Consider the following 25,965-nt stretch of genomic DNA (forward strand, 5'->3'; position numbering starts at 1 on the left):
GGGAGGGGCGGAGAGAGAGAGGGGGACACAGAGTATGAAGCAGGCTCCAGGCTCTGAGCTATCAGCGCAGAGTCTGATGTGGGGCTGAAACTCAAAAACCATGAGATCATGACCTGAGCTGAAGTTGGATACTCAACCAACTGAGCTACCCAGGTGCACCCGGAAATGATCTTTAAAAGGAAGTGCAGTGTCTTTATTTTTCTCTTTTTATTCCTACTGACTGAAAGTAAACAATATGATGGAGCTCCAATGGTCATCCTGAGATTACCTGGGAAAGAAATGTCATTTGTTTTTTATTTAATTTATAATAAAATAAAAAAATTTTATTTTTAAAAATTTTTAATGTTTTATTTACTTTTGAGAAAGGGAAAGAGACAGAGCACAAGCAGGGGAGGGGCAGAGAGAGACGGAGACACAGAATCTGAAGCAGGCTCCAGGCTCTGAGCTGTCAGCACAAAACCCGACGCGGGTAAAATCCACGGACGGTAAAATCATGACCTGAGCTCAAGTTGGATGCTTAACCAATTGAGCCACCCAGGTGCCCTGGAATGAAAGTCATTTAAAAAGAGCGTCGAAATAGAAGCAGCATAGGTTCCTGACTTCAAAGTGCTCAACTAGGTTTCTGGGAGAATGATTTTCAAAGCTATGTAGCCACCTCCCAATTTTCCATGATTTGTTCACATCTACCTCTGAATGTCACAGTCACACCATAAATCCAATGTGTCTGATGTCAAAGCTCTATTAACTGAAATGAGAACCAAGGAGGGTCTGATGCTGGTTCACAGAAGGATTATCATGATTCTCTCATTCTTCTAGTGTCAAAAGGTGGAGAAATTTAATGTCATCTATTCCTTTTTTTCCTTGCCACATTTTGTATACCAATGCAATCTACTTAGTCATTAAGTCCTCTTTAGTATACAGTCAAGAGATTTCTCACATTTACCTCCTTTTCACACTAACTGTGCATAGTGGTTCTTAACTTCGGGGTGGTTAGTCTTTATTGAGAACCTTATTAATACTATTAGATTATTTCCCCCAGAGAAATGGCACGCCTGCTTGAAATGTTTCATGTAATCCAACGGGAACATAAAACTTCAAAAGACCCAGGGTATGGGGACCCAGGTTAGGAACCTCTGGTTTAGATCTTTTTGTTGTTGTTGTTGTTGTTGTTGTTTATTCTTTTGTCTAATTGTCCCCAGTATCTTCTCATTTCAACATTCTCTATCCAATTATTTCTCAACTGGAGTGTTAGTCGACCATCTAGGAGGCTTTACAGAATGCATCTGTCTGTGTAGGCTCTATTCCAAAACTAAGGAGTTGGAATTTATAGGATAGTAAGAGTGGTGTATCTTTATAAGTAGTTCTGATATGTCCTCTGGGTTGAGGTCTTAAGTTACACTGACCTCAGATTAATCTTGTATCTTTCATTCTTGCATCTTCCCCCCAAATCTTTAACAGGTTCCCAGTGCCTACCACACTGTAAAACTGCACAATTGCCAGAAGAGCCCCTGTGAGCACTGTACAGCCTCCTTAAGCTGCTCTTAGCTTGCTCTCCAATTGGCTTTTTGTAAAAATATACTCAATCTTCCAACAAAATTGAAAGCCAAACATAGCCCATCTTTTTGTTGTTGTTGTTCCTGTATGTTTGCACATAGAGTATATTCCTCCTGAAATCCAGCCCTTCCATCCCTTCTTCTAGAAACCCTTCCTATCTATCACATAGCTGCTAACTACAGTCTTTTCTAGGGAAATTTTCTTGATTCTCAATAACTAAGTAAACATGTCCCCAAACACTGCAAATCCCAAAGCATTGTGTTTTTGTATTCTTTCTGGATCTATCACATTATAGCTTGGTAAGGTTTTTTTTAGTTTTTCTTATTTTCTCATAAGAACATAATATCCTGTGAAGAAAGGCTACTAACTTCATTTTGTATTTCCCACATACGTAGAGCAGATTCTTATTTTGTATAGATAATGAAAGAATATATGGATAAGTAGAACGATGGATAGAAAGATTTAAGGGTTAGAAGTGTACTGTTTATAATGATCTGTAATCCTACTTGTCTGTGTGGCATTACAAAATAATGAATTTAGCAATCAAAGAGTATTCCTGCTTAGAAGTGAGATTTAGGACAAAGCTGAAGATTAATGATGAAGATAAAGAAAAATCATGGGGCGTCTGGGTGGCTCAGTCGGTTACACGTCCAAGTCTTGGTTCCGGCTCAGGTCATGATATGGAGGTTTCGTGAGTTCAAGCCCCACATGGGGCTCTGTGCAGGTAGTAGAGTCTGCTTGGGATTATCTCTCTCTCCCTCTCTCTCTGCCCCTTCCCCAGTCAATCTGTCTCTGTCTCTCAAAATAAATAAATAAACAAAAAAAATTAAAGAAAAATCACTACCAGACTTTGTGGTAATATTTCCATACTTGACAAACACAGAGAGGTGATGCTCAAATTTTCCATTAATAGTTGAGAAGATCTAAGGCTTCATTGAATTTAGATCACTCTTGTGGAGGGAGCAAGCAAGCAACAATACTAGGGAAGCAGAAGTTTCTTCCTCTCTATGGTTTTAAGGAAATGGTAGTGTTCTCCTAAAGGTAGAAGATGTCACACAGTAGGTTAATTTTTTAAAACTTTCAGTGGCAACCTCCTAAAATATCTAAAAATAACTTCTTTTACCACTAGTCAAGTGTGAAGTTATTTTTGTACCTCCTGGGTTGAATGTTCAAAATCATTGAGGCAGAGTTTAATGGTTCACCCACCTAATACAATTAAATGCACGCTATTCATAATAAGATAAAAACAGAGAGGGAGGCAAACCATAAGAGATTTCTGACTGTAGAGAACAAACAGGGCTGCTGGAGGGGAGGTGGGTGGGGGAATGGATTGAATGCGTGATGGGTATCAAGGAGGGCACTTGTTGGGATGAGCACGGGGTGTGATATGTTAAGTGATGACTCACTGAATTCTACTCCTGAAACCAAAACTATACTATACGTTAACTAACTTGAATTTAAATAAAATCTTGGAACAAAAAAAAAAAAAATAAATGCATGCTATTTTTTATTGACTTTAGAATATATGAACCTGGCGTTTATATGCAAGAATATAAAAGTACAAATTCTTTTCAGAGGATTCTTGGCTTTGAGACCCACTTGACTGAAGTTCAAAATCATTCCATAAATGACATTATGTATTATTAAATTATCAAAGGTTAATCTGTATATGTGTGTACACAGCTTATATTTTTAAATCACAGAACATATTATAAAAAATTTGCTAAGCTAAATAGCAGTTGATGTTACTGCCATATTTTTAAATTTTCAGTATATCATGGTTAAAATAAACTCTGGCTTATTGGTGATTTTTCTTCTTATATAAAATTCTAAAAATCAATTTTTCCATTCCAAGATTGAAGAAGGAAGTAAGAATGTGATTTTATAGCTAAAAGGAGCAATAGTATGACTGAACTAATCCTCTGATGATCATGAAACTCTCAAATAAGTCTCAAGAAGACATAAGAAAAGGCTTGGAGTAGTAACCCAAGATTTGTGCAATGAAATTGATTTCCATTCAAATCAGGTCTTTTACTCTTCTTGAAAATGTCAAGGTGTCAGCCTTGGCCATTACAAGACTGTGATTTATAGTTGAGACAAAGCGATAGTACCAGCTGACTGTCTGGAGCCACAGCACAGTGTCTGGAAAGGCTGCTGATGACAGTCATCGCTTTTCTTAGCCAATCAGCAAGCCTTAACTAAAACCCTGGTCCTTCCGCTTCCATCGTGATAAGAAAACGCTAAAATTCAATCTGGAAAATTTACTTTGTGGGAAATAAACAAGCGTTGAGGGAGGAAGTAGGTATAGTACTTTCACAGAATAAATAACAAACGTTATTTATGGTAATCTATATTTCAGACATTTAGAAACACATATTCATAATAAGTGCATAAACAGATGTTTCAAATATGACAACTTATTTTAATATACTTGAAACCACAGCATAATTTTGTAATTTGATTAATTAAGGAGAAGAATTGTGAGTGTTAAAATCAATTTTCAAACTCTCTAAATTATATTTATAGCATTGCTCATCTGCATCACAAAAAAAACACCCAAAATGTTTTGCATTAGAATCATTATTCATAGCAAATTAATCTTTTTCTTATTGAGAAAGATCCCTAAATAGTAGTTCTTGATAGTATAATGTTTAAAACTGCCCAGGTCATACCATAATAAACAACAGGCAAGAAGGGAACAGTTTGACATCCTAATCATATAAAACCATATAATGGCTACAAGTATATATAGATATAATTATAGATATAATTATAGATACATATATAATACATATATAATCATATAATAGACACAATTATATAGAGATATAATTACATCTCTCTCTACAAATATAGCCAAATAAGTTGTCATATCTGTATATAATTACAGCCATTATATAATTTTATATGATTAGGATGTCAGCAACATAAAACTCCCTAATATTAGAGGCGAAAGTGGAAGGGATATAAAATTTTCTGCAACAGAACAGCCTAAACATATGGTGGCTGAGGATAAACACTGGACTACAGAATATAATCACTATGGCTTCTTTACCAAACCCCCATTTGTAATGATCTTAAATAATTTTTAAAATGTCAAATTCCCATGAGTCCAAATGCTGACCTTCCCGATGTATGCCATGTATTAAATGATCACAGAAAATGTTAAGAAAATGCAATTAATCTCCATGATACACTCAAGGTTGCAATTTGCTGCTGCAAATGTTTTATAGTTATGTACAGAGCACATTTGGACTAAATAAGTTAATATTGCCTGTATGTATGTTCATAGGCTCCACGAAGATTACCAAGACAAACATGTTTGATAGAAGCCCATAACATATCACTCTGCTTAAACAATTTGGAAATTTGTGGTGTTTGTTGGGAGCCCTGTTATATTTTGCCTGTTTAAATTCTCTTCAGCCTCTGCTATTGACATTAACCTTGCTATGTTAATCTTGCTCTTCCTCCCCTCATAGTCTGTCCAATCTGAGTAACTCTCATCTGGACAGAGTAGTGGCTCCAAAACAGAACCAATCAGAGCCTTTCTGAGAAATGCAATTGATGGAGGGGCAGAGAGAACCTTTTTATTTTTTTCTTCTGGAATCACAAGCTCTAGGAATTATGCACGATGCATGTCTAGAGTTGCCAGTGGCTATCTTTGCCATCACACTGAGAGAATGTGAGAATGAAGTCAACCACCCAGGAATGAAGTTAGCACATTAGAGAAAGAAAGAGAGAGGGACAGATATTGAGATGGGTGGGGGGGAGCACCTGGGTAGAAGAGGAGAAGAGGAGAAGAGAAGCAGGAAGAGGAGGGCAGGGAAAGAGGAGGGGAAGGGGGAGAAGGGGGAGGGGCAGAAGGAGGAAGAGAGGATGATGATGTACATACACAGTTTCCTACTCTGAGCTCGATTTTGAGCTTTTGCTATCAAAAGAGTTCTGATTAATGCTGTGATTTAAGTTAAGGCTATTCTTTCCTGTGGAAATGTCCCCTGTGGAATGGAAAAATACCCAACTGTCTAATCTGATGCTAATTTTTTTTTCCTGAAATCATTTTACAATCATTTTCCTCCACATCTTTATTTTATAAATCAGTTGTAAATGAGGAAAATGAAAAGGAGAGAGGTTCAGTTCCACAAGATAACTAATGGTAAAACTGGTATTAGAATGTGGTCTTCTACCTTCTACTTCACTATTCAAGTTCAGTGGTGGCACTTATGATGCAAAGGTGGAAAACTCCAAGTTTATTCTGCATATCTTGTTAACTCCCAGAGAACAGTCCAATTAGAATGCTTTGGTCCTTTGACTAAGTAATGTAATTGCTACTTTATGAAACTGAATGATCAATGTTATTGTATTAATTCACTTAAAAAAAGAAATTAAATAATAGCTTTTTTTAGAGGGATTGAAGTCATATGTAAATACTGCATTTTGGTCCAATTATTCTGGAAATAGCATTTTTATAAACCATAATTATTAACATTTTCATGGTCTATGGTTTTTAATCACCAGACCTTTGCATAGTATAGGGAATCATAAGAACAGAGCATAAGCACTGCAAAATCCTAACAATACCCCATATCTTGCCCAAAGCAACTCAAAGTATATGGGTAGTTATTTCAGCTACAACTATAAAATAGGACACACCACATAGAAGTCTCATCTATAAAGTATAAAAGAGAATAAACTGCCAAATTACAAGACTTATGAAATGCTAAGGCACACAAAAAGGACAAAGAGTGTTAAATAAGACATACCTTTTGTAGACCATAAGCTATTTGAAACGAGAATATCTCTTTTTCTATCCTATAGGTGGCACTCAGGAAGCATATGATAAACACATTTATAGTAAATAATTTTTAAGTGCCCCTGGATCTGAAATAATTTCCCAATGATATTTGCCTCTCACAGTTTGGGACAGTGTATGCCCAGTAAATTTGGGTGATGAAAACAATAGTCTGTATAGCAAAGGCAAATAGTAAGACCCAAACAGGAAGAAATTAATATTCACTGAATGTTTTCTCGGTGCTAAAGACTAGGCTAAGAAATTTACTCAGATTATTTTATTGATCAATCATTAAGCCTACACAAGCCCTTGATATTAAAAGGTCATAAAAACTTAAATCAATGGGGGCACTTAGGTGGCTCAGACTCTTGATTTCAGCTTAAGTCATGATCTCATGGTCATGAGATCAAGCCCTGCATAGGGCTCTGTGCTGGGCGTGGAGCCTGCTTAACAGTCTCTCTCTCTCTCTCTCTCTCTCTCTCTCTCTCCTCCTCCTCCTCCTCCTCCTCCTCTCCCTCTTCCTCTCCCCCCACTTGTGTGCATATGCATGCACTTACTCTCTCCCCCCAAAATCTTTTTGAAAAATTAAAAAAAACTTAAATAGATGGAAATCAGTTTAGTTGTTTGGTAAATGAACTCAGGCTACATCTAAATGCATTGAGGGCAACAATTACTTTTTATCATAATATCTAAAATTCTATAGCTAATATTCATACATCTGACATTTCATTTTAAAGCCAGTAAAATTTGTTAAATGATCAAGTCTTAATTGACCACAGTGATCCCACATGTTGATGTAGCCTTAATTCACTGAGACTTTTTTTTAAACTAGGTATACATTTGTGAATAAATGGATAAATTCATGGATTACCAGCTCATTTTGAGTTGATAAATTATATTTATGAACTGGCAAATCCCACATGAGTTTCATTCTCAAGCAGGGTCTCTCCACAACAGCAACAATGATGTGTTACTAGTGAGTCCAAGTTTCTATCCTCTTTACAACTTGTAATTCCTGAGACAGAGAATGGCAATCTTTTCCCAATATCTGTGTCAATTCTAAAGGAGAACATTAGGAGAAAAGCTGCTAGAAATTTCAGTCCCGAATAGGTCATACTGGCCTTTAAATGGATTTTATAAGCAGTTACTTATCTCAACATTAGGACTAATAAAGTATATATTCTTATAGATGTGCGTACTCTTTATAGATGCACCTGTCTTGTAGATAAATCAAGGGTAAAGAACATTTCCTAAAGTCAGTAAGAGATATGACAGGGATCATTTTTTATCTTTCAAATGTAGCATCATACAGTCTAACTATTTATCAGCAATTTGCTCTTTCAGAATCACTTTATTGCATTTATTTAAAATATTATAAATCATAGAAATGAAAGGGAGGAAATGAGCTGAAAAGAAGACATAAGTTGAATATCTTTCTCCCAAAGTAGCAAGAGCACTTCTGTTATGGTATGTCTAATTGTTGAAAAATACATTATCTCTTTGTTTCATGTATATACTTAAGTGATTTTAGTCAGTGCACTAGGTGGCCCTCAATAGAGCACACCCTATGGAAAGAAAACACATTTTCTTTAGACATAAGATACAATTCCTTAGAGATCCTGTTAATCATTTTTCCTTTCTAATTGAAAAAGTCACCACAGAAATTAGAGTACGAATTTCATTATTCTAGAAAGAACCTTAAAAGTTGACATGTCTTTGAACAATTGTCTCAGAAATCCTTTTTTAAGTACATTTTCATTTTCTGGCATGGCTTGAATTGAATTCTAAACTTTCTGCTGCTTGTCCTCTAAGCCCCTCTGGTGAATTTAAATAGGCTTCCCTATATATTTAGTACATTCAAGAATTCTTTGTCGCAGTGCCTACTCTGCTTTATTATTAGAAGGCAGTCTCGGAAGTCCAGCAGCCAGTTTGTTTTCTGCCATTAATAAAGAGTCTACTTTTTTCCCCCACTTCTTTGAAGAAGTTGAAAGGACTCCATGTTGTGGGAGGGTGGGGGGAGCAGGAAGAGAGACAGAAGTGAAGTGAACCGACTGTAGTGTAATCCTCCAACAAAAAATGTTGTCTCATGTAGAAACCTCCCCAAGGTTTACAAATGCATAGGCTGGGTTTCTAGTGTGATATATAACAGAGTAATAACTTAGCCACAGCTGGGTTGCCCTCTCCCCACTAAGAAGACGAAGTCTAGTAGGAGAAAGACATTACAGTTTTGGATCCTACGGAACCAAATACTCCCACCGTCTAGTGTTTCAACACAATCCAACTCTCTTACTGAAGATGTTTGGAAACTGGAAAGAGAATCACAATGGAAGTCTACAATTTCTCAAAATTCACTTATATGTATAGGAAAATAAATAGAAGGGTTTCAAGAAAGACCTACCAATTTGGATGTACAAAACATTGATGTTGACTCATGGCCTAGGGAAAGCTAATTCAAAGGCAAGGAAAGATGATTCCACAGAATAGTCACTTGGTGCTCACAAATCATCAGACACCTACCAACAGAGAGGGAGAAACTTCTTAGAAAAAAGGAATGGTTAAATCCACCTGCATAAAAGAAGCCAAAAATACCTTAAAAGACTAAGATGAAAAGTGGAAGTCACTATTCTTATTTCATTAACCTAACTGATATGCAGTCCATGATTATTCATACACTTTTTTAGGAATCAACTATTAAGGTAACAAACTTAAAATCACACTACTTATATGAACAATGAAAGATTTATGTCACCATATGAGAATTTTTCACTTTTAAATTCCCCATAAAACATGCATGAAATTAGCTGACTGATTATAAAAACAAAACTATTTAATCTTACATTCACTTAATATCATTACCTTCAAGTTCCACCTGCTTTTAAACTTCCACAAGTAAAACATTACATACAAGTTAACAGTTCTCGATAGTAAGGCACTTCATCCGGTAAAGCTACATTTAACATAAGAGAGATTTGGGGAAGAGGCAATGAAAGTTGAAGCTAGCTCACTGAAAAACTGCTGTGGATGATTTTATGACAATATGTCAATTTTTACACTGATTTTATTGAGACTTTTTAAAAATGAAGATATATACATATATAATAAATATATGCATATATGCTTCAGTGTGTATTTGACCACAAATCATCAGAAAACTAAGTATGGAGATGACAGACAATAATAGCACCTAAGTTTCTGCACACTAAACATGTATTTGCATAGCTACACAAAAAAGTCTATTTTTCAAATGCTTACAAATGCCCAGGATTTTTTAAAACTTCTCTATATTAGAAACTTCATTTTCCTTTTCCAAATACAGTTACTAAGAGATCAGTGGAATTTGAGTACCGAGTTAAATGTCTAGTAAGAAATTAAACAAAAGAATGCAAGTAATCAAAATGATGCCTGTGCTTGCTGCCTACGGAAATGTAGGCAGCACTGCATGTGTAAATGGCAAGAAAACTTGGGCGTTAGCTAACCCTTTATGTACTGTTTTCTCAAAACCTATCCAAATATGACAGCTTGTAAAACCATTTACATATTTATCAGGTGAATTCGACCAAACTTAGGCATGCCCATTTGGAAGAGAATGGAAGGCAGTATACACCTTTTCTGATTTCATTAGTAATTAACTTATACCATAATTCCCCTGTGATACTTATACCTCTTCTAGAGATTATTAATGTAGCCTAAAGCTTAAATGACTTAAGAATATCTCTATATACCTCTTCTTTAGCTTCTGGAACACTAAAGTGTTAAGGACTTTCATACGAAGAAAAATATTGATCCCATGAACCCTGCAATGAAATATAATCATATTTAGATTTGGCAAAATTCCAGAAGTGGCTGCCTTGATGGATCCTAAAAGACCTAAAAAAAAAAAAAAAAATGCCATTTTGGAAAATTGACATTTTCCTTACAGAGATTAAAAGTTAAATGCATGAGTATCACAATATTAACAGAGCAATACAAAAGAGACAGAAAAAAAAACTAATACTTCATTGGTCTTTGGTAGATTTTAAACTGATAAGTTTAAAGTGAGTGATGATTTTTAAAAAAGGAACTTGAAGTTCATAGTAAATTAACAAGCAATCTGAGAAAGGAATAAGAATCAGGCGGAGGTTAGTATATTTATGTAAAACAGTGATTTGCTATTTCAAAATTAAAATGTGAAAATAAGCTGGTGTCAGAGAGGAGGTGATTCCTCATTTCCACCGCATTGAGCAAGCTCACATCGGCAGCAGACAGCTCTTAATATATGCGTCTGGCTCAGGCTGGTCTCCCAACCAGGAAGCCATCGAATTGTTAATATCACTGCTTTTTTTTTTCCGTATGCAACACACATCATTTTCTCGTTCTTTGTTGTAGACCTCTCCTTTTATTTTAAGCTTAGTATGATCTGATTTTCCAAATCATATTTTATACCCCCCAAACAATATTATTCTGTGACAGTTTAGGTAGAAATGCAGAAAAAGTGGCATTCATCTATCCATATACAGCATAAAGTAGTTTTATATAAACAAAGTCACCCACTTATATCTCTACTCACCTTTATGGAGTAAGAGAAAAGCTTTATCAATGATGTTCTCAGAAAAGGTAGTTTATATGCAGGAAGGTTACATTGAGAGGGTTCAACGAATCATATTTGATGATTAGTAAAAAAGCAAGATAAACATCACTGCACGCTAAATTCAGCTCTGGTATCTTTCTTCTATGAAACAGAAGTTAATATATAGTGCAGTTCATAGATATAATAACATAGAAAATATTACATTTGAAATAGCTTATATCTGATATCACTATAGCCAATAAACAACCATCCCTTATATTATTTTAGAAGTAAATTTATGAAACACCTTTTACGTATTATTTATGATTGTGTTGAATCAGGTGTCTGTAAACATATACCTGTATGTGACATTGTTTTATATATGAGGTCCTTCCTGATCTGATATATAAACATTGCTATTAAATATAATCAAGTCTCTATGCACTTGTACATACATACACATAGAGTTCTTTGAATTGAGAAACTTGTGCTTTTAAAGCTGTCTAATTACAATGAACACGTGGTTAAAACAAGTAAAAGATAAATACTACCAAAAATCTTCACTGTTTATATTACCTCCTTTCAGATGGAGTTTTAAAACCTATGTTTATACACACACATATACACACTTAAAATTTCAGAGATTCTAGATAAATGAAATAGGTGATATAAATAAGGAATCTGAATAGGTACAGTGTGGACACATGCTTAAACATATTCTATGTGGCTCGTATAGATGAAGAATATGTTTATAATATTGTAGTATCAATTTTTCAGGAAATACAAGTCATGGGTGATTAGGATCCTGGGATATTTCAAACATGAGTAATTGTAACAAATCCAATGAAAAGGTGAACAAAGACTCCATACAGTGTTCTAAAGTACATTCATAAATTTATTTTAACAATGCAGAAGATACATATAATTTATAGCACTCATGTAAAGCATTAGAGTTAAGAGAATGAAATCATTTTGGTTCTTCTATTATGGAAAGTCTGTCATCTCCATTTTGAATCTTAGTATCTGCAATATTATTGTAAAATCTGTAAAGGGGTTTAATATACTGATTCCACTTACAAGAAATAAATATGTGATGTGGTAATGGCTAATAATGTTCAAATATGACACGGTAGTTATAGTTGGAATAGTTTATAAAACTGAAATTCTTAAAAAACGAAAACTATGCAGTTCAGATTCAGTTGACAGATGAATAGAGCAGTCTGACTTCATAGGTGGTGTTTACTGATTTATCTCACATAGGTTCATGATATATATACAAAGTAAAATGTAAAGATGAAAAGGTACCATATTTTTGCTAATTACTGATGACTCTTACGACCAGAGTATGCCTTATTATAATATGACATATAAAGTATTTCGTCTGGTTAAAAGACTAAGGAAAACTCTGGGAGTAAATACCAAGTATAAAATAGCATTCTCCTTAAATCAGTAGTAAAAACTAATAGGGTCAGTAAAGAAGATTGTAAATGATTTATTTCTAGGCCTCAAGCATGATTATAGCTATACATTACATATTCTGAGCCATAATTACATGGAGACATATAGGATTTATGTAAGTAGCTAATGTATATATTTCTATGCATATGAAAGAAGTTTTAAGTATAAACCACTCTCTTCCTTACTAACTAAGGAGGTATTCTCTTAGACTCTCTCAAAATACATTAAAAGAAGCATTTTAAAAACACCTGTATTTTAACTTTGCTTCTCACATAGTTATCTATTGCTTTCATATGGTCTTTATAACATAATACAAATGCTACTCAGTGCAACTCTATAATCACTTTTGAGTACAGTTTCTGAAAATAGTATATTTGGGGGTGGGTCATGATGAAAACATTGCTGATTATAAAGAAAAGCATTGTTCTTTTCTCCTAGGCAGAATCTATGTATGTTCTTTTGTTCTGGTGGTAACTGCAGACAATCAATAAGGTCCAAAGCTGCTGGTTCCCCTCCGCCTAGGTCCCAAGAGCCTGACTTGTGATGTTACTAAAATACCTCACAAGTTAGGGTCTCAGGGACTAGGAAAAGTCTGGTTTGATGCGGTAGAATTCTTCTTCCAGTAATAAGGCTAGCTTAGAAATTACAGTTGGGTTCAGTTAAACTTTTTCCTCTAAATACTAATTAAAATACATACGTAGAAATATATAGGATATATAAAAGTTAGGATTAGCTGAATATTCACGACGACCATTTATAGACTAATTCCAGACCTTAAAATAATGAAGAATATGAGAAACAATGCAGACAATGAACAGTTAAGAGTCATTCCATCAGATCCAAAGAAAGAGACTAAAAATGGGTTAAAATCTGTTTCTAGCAGATTTGTACAGAAACACCATAGCCTCTATTACATTAAAGAAGGATTATATGCCAGTTAATGGGACCCTAATTGAAATTCTGCTTCCCATTACACTTCTTTACAGTACAACTGTTAAGGTGGGCCAAGGACATATAACACTTTAAATCTGATTTAAATATATACTGTTGCAGCTAAGAATAAAACGAAAACTTTTTTGCATGTCATAACTTAATACCTCTGAAGCTTGATTTTTCTCTTTGAATCTCCAAACTATTCAGACAGCAAATATTTCCATGCATACTCTGTAGCTATTTGAGCAATGCCACTTAATAAACATGTAACTTTAAATGCTGGCAACATAAGAAGAAAAAAAAGATTCTATTTCTTAAATAATTGCATTATAAAGCTCAATACTTTTGAAAATACACAATCCCAGTCCTGCATATTCACTGAATTTCCTCCGATCTTTTAGCCTTGTTTGTGGTTCAAGAACAGAATTGGTACTTTAGGAATGATCCAAGGTTTAGTAGCATAAAACGCAGTGTATAACAATCGGACCAGCCATAACATAAAAGTCCTGGCCACAGAAGTGGAATCTGGTTCTTCTGAAGTGGTTGATCTTAAAAGGGAAAAGAGGAGGAAAAAAAATGGAAAGAATTAGAATGTTTTCCTGTAGAACAGGTGAATCATCCATTTCCAAGTAAGCTGCAAGGAAAGCTGAACAAAATATTTGCTAACTGGCCCCCCTCCTCCACCCTAGTACCACACCCCTTTCCAAACCACCACCCCCCACCCCCTGTCCAGATCTTTACTTTGCCTTGCAAGACTTTAAATATTCTGCTCCATGATGTAATGCATCATTATATAAGATCTCTTTCTGTTTATCATTTGATTTTCCATACTGAATCCGTTATGGCTTAAAATAGTAAATAGTTAAAAAATAAAATAAAAAAGCAGCACTCACAAAAAGCAAAAAATAAAACAGTCCTTAGATATAAGTCCATGCTTTTCCTTAAAACTGAATATGGCTTTACAATTTTTGACCATAGCATTCAACCAATTATTAGAATGAAAAATCTCACCCCTCCATAAATATGACATTAACATAATTATACCACCCCCATCACGGAGACCCATCCTCCTTAGGGAATACATCTGATGCTCCAAAGATGGAAATCAGTCAGATTTTAGTTGCTCTCCAACGTACCTTTGCTTCTCACTGACTGACTGGCTTTTACCCTCCACGCACTCACACGCCACCCCCTCCCCTCGGCTAGACACGGATGCCCGAGCGAGCACGCGCGCGCACAGGCATACAGACACCCAGCGAGAGGCGAGGCAAAGCATCTGATGCTGACTCAGAGCGCTTCTGTGTGCAGGGGGTGGCGGCGGCTGGTATTTTCACTGCGCTCATCATTAACATTAACTCACAGTCTAGCATCCACCCTCTCCCAGACCTGCGGGACTGCAGCATTTGCATGACGCTGTCACTCTAGCCTTTGCAGGTCAGATGATGGGGGGGGGGGGGGGGGGGAATAAAGAAAAGAAAGAAAGAAAAGGAGTGAAAAGAAAAAGCCCCAAGACTCTCATAAAGAAATGCCTTCATTTCTTCCAGGGGCTCCTTATGTTTCTACCTTTCTACTTCCTCTGTGGCTATGTCTCAGTTGTTTGACATCTTTCCGGAAGAAAATGTCCTGTGCTTCAATGAGCCAGTAGTCAGTTGGCCCTCCCCTCCCCTCACACTCGGATCCCCACCCCTTCTCCCCTCTAATCAATAAGACAGATCTCCAAGTGCAGTTGTGGACACAGGCTCCGACACAGTCTCATCCTGGATCCACTACCTCAGAAAACAGGCAGCCAGGCTCACACGTGATAGAGAGATAACGCCAGCAATTCTTTAACAGTCCTAGACTTCATTCTACGCCTTCTTTTTCGGCGCCCCCCCCCCCCCCCCCCCCGGCTGAAGAAAGAGCAAAAGGAGTCTTCCCACTTCTATATGAAGCCCCCAAAGAGCCCAAGGGACACATGAGTGAGACCCATCTGCATAGATCAATCATTTCTATTTAATAATGAACAAAACTACAATTTTAATAAAAATAATTGCTTAATATTTTTATTAGCTGTGCTCTCAGTTCGCAGGAATTATAAGATCTGCCAGGATCTGAGTCATCAATATGATTTAAACTGTGTTGAAATCCTAATTTGCTGCAATAAAACCAACCAACGGGATATTGGTATATTTTTTATTTTTATTTGATTTAAGAACTTATAAAAATAATAACAAATAGCTGTGTGGTGGTGAATGTGTAAAAGTTTTTAGGATTAAAAAACGCTTGCAGGCTGTAACTATTAGAGATTGAATATATGCTTACATAAAATATGGATTTGTGTACATATATGAAAACCGTCTACTATATACGTTATTACAAAAGGGTCTAAAATATTTGGCTGAACACAGCGCTATTTGTGCTACAGTGTTTCATAACATGAAAGACAGTATGTAAGTATTTATCCAGTTCCTTTGTTCTTCGGAGGTTCTTTTTAATGACAGAATGTGGTAAACTGCCTACCTTTCCTTTCTACATGCGCACTATTTCTGAATTACTTGCCAGACAGAACTAGCCATCGATGACTCTGCAGCATACAAGAATTACATACAAAGGAAAGTACGGCCATTCGCAAGCCAACGGTAATGCTGTCTGGTGCTGTAGAAATTTCAGTTTACTCACACAGACAGATCCCAGCATGCACTGCAGCACTGCAGGACCAACTAAGGTAGCAGTTTGGCAACAGATCTGTGGCAACAAGCGCGAAGCACAACCATTTGCAGAGGTTCCAAAGAAAACATCACACAACCCATAAAGAGAAAGAAGCCTCTGAAGCAGATGTGTGTCTGAAATCAGCTCCGACAGGCTCCTGATTTGAAAGAAAAAAGAAAAGAAAAGAAAAGAAAAAAAGAAAAACTTAAGTGCAAAAACAAAACAAAACAAAAGAAAACAAAAAAACACAAATGAAAGAAGGGGGCACCCAAAGAAAACATGGAATTAAGTACACACTCTCATGAGAGAGAGAAAGGCAGGAAGGAAAAGCATAAGAAAAGAAGAAAGAAAAGGAAATGGAGAAATAGGAAGAGGGAGGGGAATGATGAAGGAGGGGAAGAAAGGAACAGGAAGTAAAGAGCAAAGAATCACCGAGCACTGAAGCAACAAATAACATATGAAATTAGATTTCAGAAACTCAAGATTCAGGAATTGTGTTCAAGCTTAGAATTTAATGAAAAACTGTAACAGAAATTAATGCGTGTACAGCAGAGCTTAAAATACTTATTGTCAGTAATAGAGATGCCTGCTGACTTCTTCCTTCCTGTTCTACCTGTATTAAACTGGTCATCTCTTAACCTCTGTTTGCTCAAACCCGTCTTTTTTTCTTTTTTTCTTTTTTTCAAGCTCTCTAGCATCTTTGTCCTTTATGCTATTTTTTTTTCTAGACTGTGCCCACAATACTCTGGATAAATTAATGCCATGACCTCGCTATGGCTATCAGACGTAAAATGTCGACTATTTTAATAATTGAACATGCGCTTACAGCAAACTGCCTACTGATATCTTAGCTCCATGCACTGTCTGCAAGAGCACCTCATTCCCAGCTCTGTGAATCAGAAACAACAGATGCAAATACAACTTTTTCCCCCCAAAATCTATGTCATCTCTTTCTCTTACATTCATAGACAGACACGCACAACACTCAACTTTACACAAGGCATAAAAGCACTTACTAAGGAGGTTAGAAAATCAAGAGGAATAAAGGTTTGATGAAAAATAATGATTATGACTGAATGGCCATGCATTTAAAATATTTATATCCAAACAGGAGTTAGCCAGTTTCAAGTGTCCAGGCTTCTGTCAAGACCACCATTAGGGCCAATGGGAATGCAGACTTGATTAAATCAATATTTGTTTGAAAGAAGATGTTGTAATCAATCAGTTCAATTGCCGCTGTCATAGATATGGGTTTAAGGTCTCTTCTGATTCTAATTTCTCATCACCAGTACTAAAACATCCCTAAATGAGGCTTTGACTATGGCTGAACTATTTACAAGGTAAAAATTTTACTATTTTACCCTTCATTTAAGCAATGCAATGCAAGTATGGTCTTGCTAGATTATTTTTACATGTTATTTGAGTTTTGCTCTGTTTCTTAAAAAAATAACCAAGATAGATCTGGATGTATATCAAATGAAATATTCAGTTAGAGGAAGCAATAACTACTGTGAAATACTTTAATATAACCTGTCCTCCACCTTACTGACAAGGCAGGGATATTTTATTTCTTACAGAGGCCATTTGAAATCAGGGTTATTATGGGAATCATATTTAAAAATATTGGTGGGGCTTGGGGTAAGAGATGAAAAACAAAAAAAGATCTGATTCAAACTCTGATTCAAAAGTCTGCATGGATATGCAGAATATATTGCTTTTTGCTAGTTGTATAATATTTTCATTGTTTTACTTAACCTACACTCTTCTAAAAAGGTGCGACCTTTTTAGAAGAGTGTAGCTGTTTTTAAAAATGTGAACATAAGGGAAGGGAAACAAAAATAATATAAAAACAGGGAGGGGGACAAAACATAAGAGATTCTTAAATATGGAGAACAAACAGAGGGTTACTGGAGGGGTTGTGGGAGAGGGGATGGGCTAAATGGGGAGAGGGCATTAAAGAATCTACTCCTGAAATCATTGTTGCACTATATGCTAACTAATTTGGATGTAAATAAAAAAAATTAAATTAAAAAAAATGTGGCTATTTAAAAAAATTTTTTTAACGTTTGTTTATTTTTGAAAGAGAGAGGGAGGGAGGGAGAGAGAGAGAGGGAGAGAGAGAGAGAGAGAATGAGTGGGGAAGGGGAAGAGAGAGAGGGAGACACAGAAGCTGGAGCAGGCTCCAGGTTCTGAGCTGTCAGCACAGAGTTCAATGAGGGGTACGAACCACAAGATCATAACCTGAGTGGAACTCAGATGCTTAAACGACTGAGCCACTCAGGCGCACCTACATGTACCTATTAAATTAAAATTAAGTAAAAGTAAAAATTCAGTTGCCTTAGCCATATTTCAATGTATAATATAACACACATGGCCAGTGGTTACCATCCAGGACAATGCAGCTATAGAACATTTCCACCCTTGCAGAAAGTTTTATTGGATGGGCTGACTTAAACTGTCTTTGTGAAAAGTTTACACATAACTGATCATTGGGTCCCAATACTTTCTTTCGAGTCTATTTTTTTTTAATTTTTTAACGTTTATTCATTTTTTGAAAGGGGGAGAGTATAGGCAGGGGAGGGGCAGAGAAAGAGGGAGACAAAGGATTCCAAGCGGGCTCTGAGTTGACAGCAGAAAGCCCAATGCAGGGCTTGAACCCACGAACCACGAGATCATGACCTGAGTCAAAGGCAGATGCTTAACCGACTGAGCCATCCAGGCACCCCCTTTCCAGTCTATTTTTGGAGAATGAATCTATACTGATTTACTTAAGCATCTAAATTTCTTCTAACTGAAGAACATCTAGTGCTTTTGTTTACTAATAGTTTTGAAATATGCAAGATTAATTGCGGGGAGGGGTTTTCTTGCAAATGACTCTAAGGTAGTTGGTAACAAAACCATTAGAAGACACACACAAAACACTCAAGCTGAAGCCTCTGAATAAATCTGAGAGATGCTGATTTGTCTAACCTTTCCCGATATGAGAGCCATGCTCTTTCTTTGTGTCAAACAACATATCTTACATATTTCTGTTTTCAATAAAGAAGGGATATAATAGTAGTGAGTAGCAAAAATCCAGAGAAAAAGTAATTTTTAAAAATCCTAATCATATAAGGAAGGAATAGCAGTTAAGAGCAGCAACAACTATGGTTAGAGTTTATATTTTTTTAAGAGAAAACAAATAGTAATTAAAGTGTAGGGGAGACAAGAATCAGATGACAATATGGGGCGCCTGGGTGGCTCAGTCGGTTGGGCGGCCGACTTCGGCTCAGGTCATGATCTTGCGGTCCGTGAGTTCGAGCCCCGCGTCAGGCTCTGTGCTGACAGCTCGGAGCCTGGAGCCTGTTTCGGATTCTGTGTCTCCCTCTCTCTCAGACCCTCCCCCGTTCATGCTCTGTCTCTCTGTCTCAAAAATAAATAAAAACGTTAAAAAAAAAAAGAATCAGATGACAATACACAATGTTGATCTGGTTGGGAATTTTCTACTGACTAAAACACTGACAAAAACAAACAAACACAAAACTGGTGCGTGTGCGTGCGTGTGTGCAGACCTAGTTTAGGTAATTTTGAGTTACCAATCAGATTCTAGAACTAATTATCCTAAACAAAATGAAAATATAGTAAAATACAAATGTATATGAATTACTACTCTAAAAATGTTATGGTGAGGGATATAGCTAGTTTTTAACCAGGAAAAAAATCTGACCTACATTTTCCTTTCAAAGATTAGTATTTGGACTACTAGAGGAGGATTCAGTGCTTAACTCAGACACTTTTGACTGGGGTGCAAAAGGTTTATTTGTCAACCTGGAATTATTTTTTTTAACTCTCTTTTGATAAGCACAGAGCATTACAACTGACATGGAAAAATAATCACACAGATTTCCTTTCAGGGGTGATCCTTTAGTTGCTGGTACATGAAATCTAATGTTCATTCTTCTAGTGAAGAAATGTATGATAGTAATTCTCTGTGGTAATCTCTCTGCCTCTCTCTTTCTTTCCCTCTTCCCTTCCCTGCCTCTGCTTCCCTCAAGTGAGCAACCCCTTGCCGATCCAGCCTGTCATCAATATCCACAAGGGGACCCCATTCCAAGCCACACCAGTGAGACCAGACTTGAGGAAAGCTTGTCTGAGATGGGGTAATTAGAGCAAGAACATGAACTTGAGGGAGGTCTTGAAGGGAAAGTGGCAGTAACAGCCACTGTTGTACAGCCACGCACAGGAAGGAACAAATAGAAATAGGTCTTGAGGATGCTGGTGGAGTATCCGTCTTTCATGAAAAAGGCAGAAAAAAAAGAAAAACGGGTATGACAATGAGAGGCAATTTGGATATCATGAAAAAATGATGCCATATCAAATTATATGTAAATCTCGAAGAGTATTTTTCAATAGTTAGCAGGATACATACCAATAATAAAACAACATTTCTGCTGTGTTGATGTGCTTCCTAGCAGGTGAAAGAGAACAGAATTAATCTTGGCTTTTTAAGATGGGACATGAGTAGAAAGGATTTAAATGGTATCAAATGACTTCAGAATTACTGTCATCTTTAGAGCTTGAACATTATGGCAAAGAAGCAATAATAGTTTATGTTTAAGCTAACGTTACTCTAAAAAAGTACTGTTTTCCGTATGTTCTACACACAACACTTTGAAACAGAGTTGGGAAATGAGAAGGGAACTGATCTATGAGTCAGAAAACTGGGTCTAGTGCCAACTCAGTAAATAATAAAGTTTATGGTCGCAGATACGTCACTTAACTCTCAGAACCCTAGTTCCTGTATCTTTAAAATTAGGAGGGATACTAGGTTAATCATCAAGGCCTAATTCAGCTCTAAAATATTGTGCAATGGAAGGGGAGTAAAATTGGAAACACATGTCAGTCATTACTACTTACTATTTAGATATTTGCATACATAATTATCTGATTTGATTTTCATAGTACTGTTTGTAGCATCTATCTCCAGAAAGATCAATGACACATCTTCTTTATGTCCCAGTGATATCTCACCTAAGAACTAAGTCTCAAAAATGTATCATTTCAGGGGCACTTGGGTGGCTCAGTCGGTTAAGCACGCAAGCCTTGACTTCGACTCAGGTCAGATATGACGGTTGGACTCAAGCCCCACATTAGGCTCTGCACTGACAGAGTGGAGCCTGCTTGGAATTCTCTCTCTCCCTCTGTCTCCCTGCTCAAATAAATAAATAAATTAATTAATTAAAAAATGTATCATTTCATATTAGCTGCATAATATGCTAATGTTAAAATGTTGCATTAGATATTTTATGTGGTTTACCCTATTTAAATTTAAATTTTCATTTATTTGAAAAAATATATAAAATATTCTCATTTTAGAACTAGGGAGGTAGCAATTTTCTAAGATTTAGAAAAATGTGTATATACTGTCATGGTACATGCACTAGGGAGAAGAAGTCATAGTTTCCTTGGATAACTCATTTTTAAAAATTAGCCTATATAGATAAAAAATGTTTTTGATTAATGGATCAAATAGACATATTTCAGCTTTAATAATGCATTCAACATGTTAGGCTAAAACATGTCAGTTTATAAAACTTCCTTCAGTAGATTTTAGAAGTTTTAAGTAAAAAAATCAGGGGCACCTGAGTGGCTCAGTTTGCTAAGCGTCTGACTTCAGCTCAGGTGGTGATCTTGCAGTTCCTGGGTTTGAGTCCTGTGTCAGGCTCTGTGCTGACAGCTCAGAGCCTGGAGCTTGCTTCAGAATCTGTGTCTTTCTCTCTGCCCCTGCTCTGCTCATGCTCTCTCTCTCTCTCAAAAATAAATAAAAATTCTTTTAAAAAATCAGAAAATCAGGTGAATCATAGGCTTAAAAATCTGTCAACTATCAAAAACTTTTAAAACATCTTTTTGTCTTTTAAAAGTGCACATTTTGAATGCTGCTTAATTTGGGTGGAATAAACTTATTAATGGATAATTATTATTCTGATTGCTCATAATTATTCATATTCTATATTTTTTAGAGTTTCCTTCAATATGAAAAAAATATGCTGATTTCATATGGTTTGTTTCATCATAAAGAAAAAAAGTCTTTATCTATTGATCATAATAGGTAAAATAGAGCAATAATGATTAAAAATGTATTTTGTTTATACTTTTATTTCTTTTCTTAATTTTTTTCTATTAAAATAATGTATATTTTTGAAACCCATTATCATTTAATCATACATATTCTTTTCAAGACTGAATTTTCACTTTGTTATTTATATGCTCAATGACAAAAATTGTTTCTGGATTAATATATTTTTAGAAGTATAAATGCTGTGAGACAAATTTAACTTTTCAAAACCTATTCTTTCATGAAGAATGCCACAAGCTATACTCTCAAATGTTATTACATAGGTTTTCCACAGAAGTTGAAGAAGGTTCCATTACCTGAGAACAGAGGAAAATGCTTCTAGGCATGATGAACCCCATTTAAATATTTCTGAACAGTGAAGGTTCAAGTGTATCCTGCATCCCATGCTTTGTTCCCATCCTTTCCAATCAATTGTATTGATTTGTTAAGGGTTAGAGGGTACACTTTCATTGATCAAGGAAATAGCCTGACACAGCAAAACCGTCTGACAAGTCAAGGCAGATCAATCCCACCTTTGCTTCTTTTTGGATACATTATGGTTATTCATTCTGCATCACCCAAATTCCATAAGATATATCTTAGCCTAAGAAAGGAAATGGAGAAACTTAACAGAAGACCATGGGGGAGGGGAAGGAAAAAAAAGTTAGGGAGGGAGCCAAACCATAAGAGACTCTAAAAACTGAGAACAATCTGAGGGTTGATGGGGGATGGGAGGGAGGGGAAAGTGGGTGATGGGCAATGAGGAGGGCACCTGTTGGGATGAGCACTGGGTGTTGTACGGAAACCAATTTGACAATAAATTTCATATTAAAAAAAAAAGAAAGGAAATGGGGAAAGAATCACCTATTTTCTTGGGTAAAAAATAATACATTTCTGGATATTCCCCACACTGAATTGCTTTTGAACTTGGTGGTCACTATATCACCTGATCAAGTGCTTGGCTTCATCTTCTAGTTCATGCGAAAATTCTGTCCCTTTTCAGGATTTTACAAAGTATTAGGGAAAATTTTTTTCTTAAAAATGTTGAATTCATTTAGAAAACCAGTGTCTGTTTGAAAACATATCATTGTAGCCTTCTTTTCCAGAGCCATCTACCCATTCATTTTTTTATTGCCTTGGTGCAACCGGCTGAGCTGCAAATAGTCCACTGGTCCTGACAGCTTCTTTGTCACTTCAAGAAACTGGAGGACCCACTTTAAGTTGCCTTGGAAAATAACTTAAAAAAAAGCCTTCATACAGGGGCGCCTGGGTGGCTCAGTCGGTTGAGCATCAGACTCTTTATTTCAGCTCACATAACGATCTCGCAGTTCATGGGATCAAGCCCTGCTTTGGGCTCTGAGCTGACAGTGCAGAGCCTGCTTGGGATTCTCTCTCTGCCCCTACCCCACTATCGCTCCCTCTCTCAAAATAAATCAGCAAACTTAAAAACAAACCTCCAAACAGTGTTATATTGGCATATTAATACACTTAGGAGGGTATTTTGTAAGACACTGTACTCTAAACCTCCAGGAGTTACTAGTACTTTGATTTTCACTGTCCTGAAAAGTTACATGCTATTTACTATCCTTCCTACCCTGTAAATTCTACTTTGGTAACAAAGTAAATATTTACAAAAATTCAAAGCCCTCCTAGCCCAAATGGCCCACAGGCCTGTCAACTTTTTTGCAGTCATGCTTGATTATACTTCTTTATTTAGCAATTTAATTAATTTATTTTCTCTTATGTGCCACAAGCCATAACTCATTAAGGAAAAGGGTTAGAGTTTATGTTTAGATACTTTGCCATTCTAGAACTTTGAATTTAGGAGAAACATATTTCCATTCCTGTGCTGGAAAAAGACATGTTTTAAAGTACACATTAAACAGAAAAGAACAGCTTTTCCATTACTAACTGCAGTAGGACAGAAAACTTACTGGTTCTCTTAAATACTACTAAACCTTTAAAACATTTGCTAGATGACAGCATTATAGAAAAAAATAGTTTCTTTAGCAAAGAATTAAAGCTGAATATGCAACATTTCTTAGGAGCATTGAATAAGTCTATTTGTCCAGCTTACTTTGCAAAGATTGCGTAGAAAACAGCACCATAAACACTTTCAGTCCCCACACAAGGGCTAAACAAAGAGTCCTCTTTCTAGCCATCTAATCGGGTAATTTATTTTTTCAACCATCACATAAATCGAAACACAGCTGTAACCAATGACTTGCAGATCCAGTTCCCAGCCAGCTGGAATCAGTTCTGCTGAAACAGCAAGATTTTTACATTGTTCACTTCTGTACATCTGGAGAAATCATTGAGGTTCAAAGGTGACCAGAAAAGCTCTTTAAATAAATTCAACCGACAGTGAAGATTTGCCTAAGGATCTACAAACTCCAGATTCACTTTTACAAAACGTTCATTTCATGAAATTAATTCTTATAAAGGCTATTTGCATCCTCATCTGTATAGACTTTATGAGTTGCTAATTGAATTACACACTTAAATGCCTGTTTCTTTCAAACAACTTGCTTAGGGTGCTTCCAAACTTTTCATAAGAGTTGTAGCTATTTAAAGATGGTTACATTAAAACATTATGTTACATGCAGAAACATGGACTACACAGACCTGGAACAAAAGCAGATACCAGAAATGTACCTACTCATATCTCAAGTTTAATCTTGTTTAGCTAATATAATCCTCTATTTAGATCAAAATAAAGGAGAAACACTATCCGAAAGAAAGCAGAGCAGAAACACCCCCATCAAGCCAGGCAGGAAAATCCCTAAGGAGCCAGAGTCCTGGGAGAGACAAACCTCGATTAGGAATGTTCCACATGAGGTATTCCAGGGAGGTGATTCTGGCATAGAAAAGAAACCCAAGAGTAGCAGATACTTGTGCTCTGCCCTGGAAGCATATATGCGCACACAGGGCAGAAGCTGACAGTCCCAAAACAAAAACTGACGCAGCCAACACTTGATGTAAAGAGCCTTCCGCAACAGTTGGATAAACTAAGAGCAAATAAAAATCCAGAAGAATAAATGTAGCTTAGCATTGAAATTGCACAAAATATATCGATTCAAATGCATCATTTTCTTCACTAAAGCCATCGCGAAGATAATTCATCTTGGGAAAATGAATGTATAGGTCTGCCAAACTTCTCAGTAGTTTTTCTTGTGTTAAAAAAAAAAAAAAAAAAAAAAAAAACCACGTACACAAACTAAGCACCAATACATTTTGTTCTTCCTTCTCTGGTTAAGTCTATATACAAGTAAACAAGTTATTTTCCTTAGCTGTCTTATGCAAATGTGTGGCTATTTCAATTACAGTGGATGAAGAAGAGTCAGTAACTTCCTTATGAATTATACCTCTAAAAAATAAATAAAAGTGAAAAAACAAATAGTACTAAAGTATACTTTTAGTTTTTACTGAATGACAGATGGTGTTCTCATAGTAAGGAGCGATTCCCTATTAGATGTTGAATTCACATAAAGGTGTATATAAGTTCATTCACTTGGTGAACATATGCCTGATTTTTATGTGTCACTGTGCACAAAGGCTATAGAAAAATAGTCTGGAACAGTTAGAAATGTGATTTAATAAATAATAAAATATTCAGTGTCATGAGGATTACATTTATGATTTTAAGAATTTCGGAATCAGAGAAAATCGAATCTAACCAAAAAGGCAGGAGACCTGCCCTCTTGTCCTCTACTGGTTATTGACTGGCCGTGGCACCTCGAGGAAGGCATGTAACTGTATAGATCCCTGTAAAATAAGAATCTAATGTCCCTTTCAGCTCAAATGCCCACATTCTTATAGGTAATTTTTGAAATCCCAATATATGTCTGTTTCTCCTATTGCTCCTGAAATGTAAAATCCTAGATTTTCTTTTTTAATTTCATC

The 25,965-nt window shown here is 36.0% G+C and overlaps 1 long non-coding RNA gene across 1 annotated transcript in view; it reads right to left on the bottom strand.

Annotated features, from left to right (window-relative positions):
• The window catches only part of LOC109277838 (uncharacterized), a 380,857-nt gene that overhangs the window by 15,236 nt on the left and 339,656 nt on the right, over nt 1-25,965 (bottom strand). The window contains exon 6 of the long non-coding RNA XR_002085347.2: nt 8,742-13,828. This is a non-coding gene — a long non-coding RNA (uncharacterized LOC109277838). The remainder of the gene's footprint in view (nt 1-8,741; nt 13,829-25,965) is intronic.

Source organism: Panthera pardus, unplaced genomic scaffold (genome assembly GCF_024362965.1).
Source record: "Panthera pardus isolate Hobbes unplaced genomic scaffold, ASM2436296v1 HiC_scaffold_16, whole genome shotgun sequence".
Taxonomy (NCBI): Eukaryota; Metazoa; Chordata; class Mammalia; order Carnivora; family Felidae; genus Panthera; species Panthera pardus.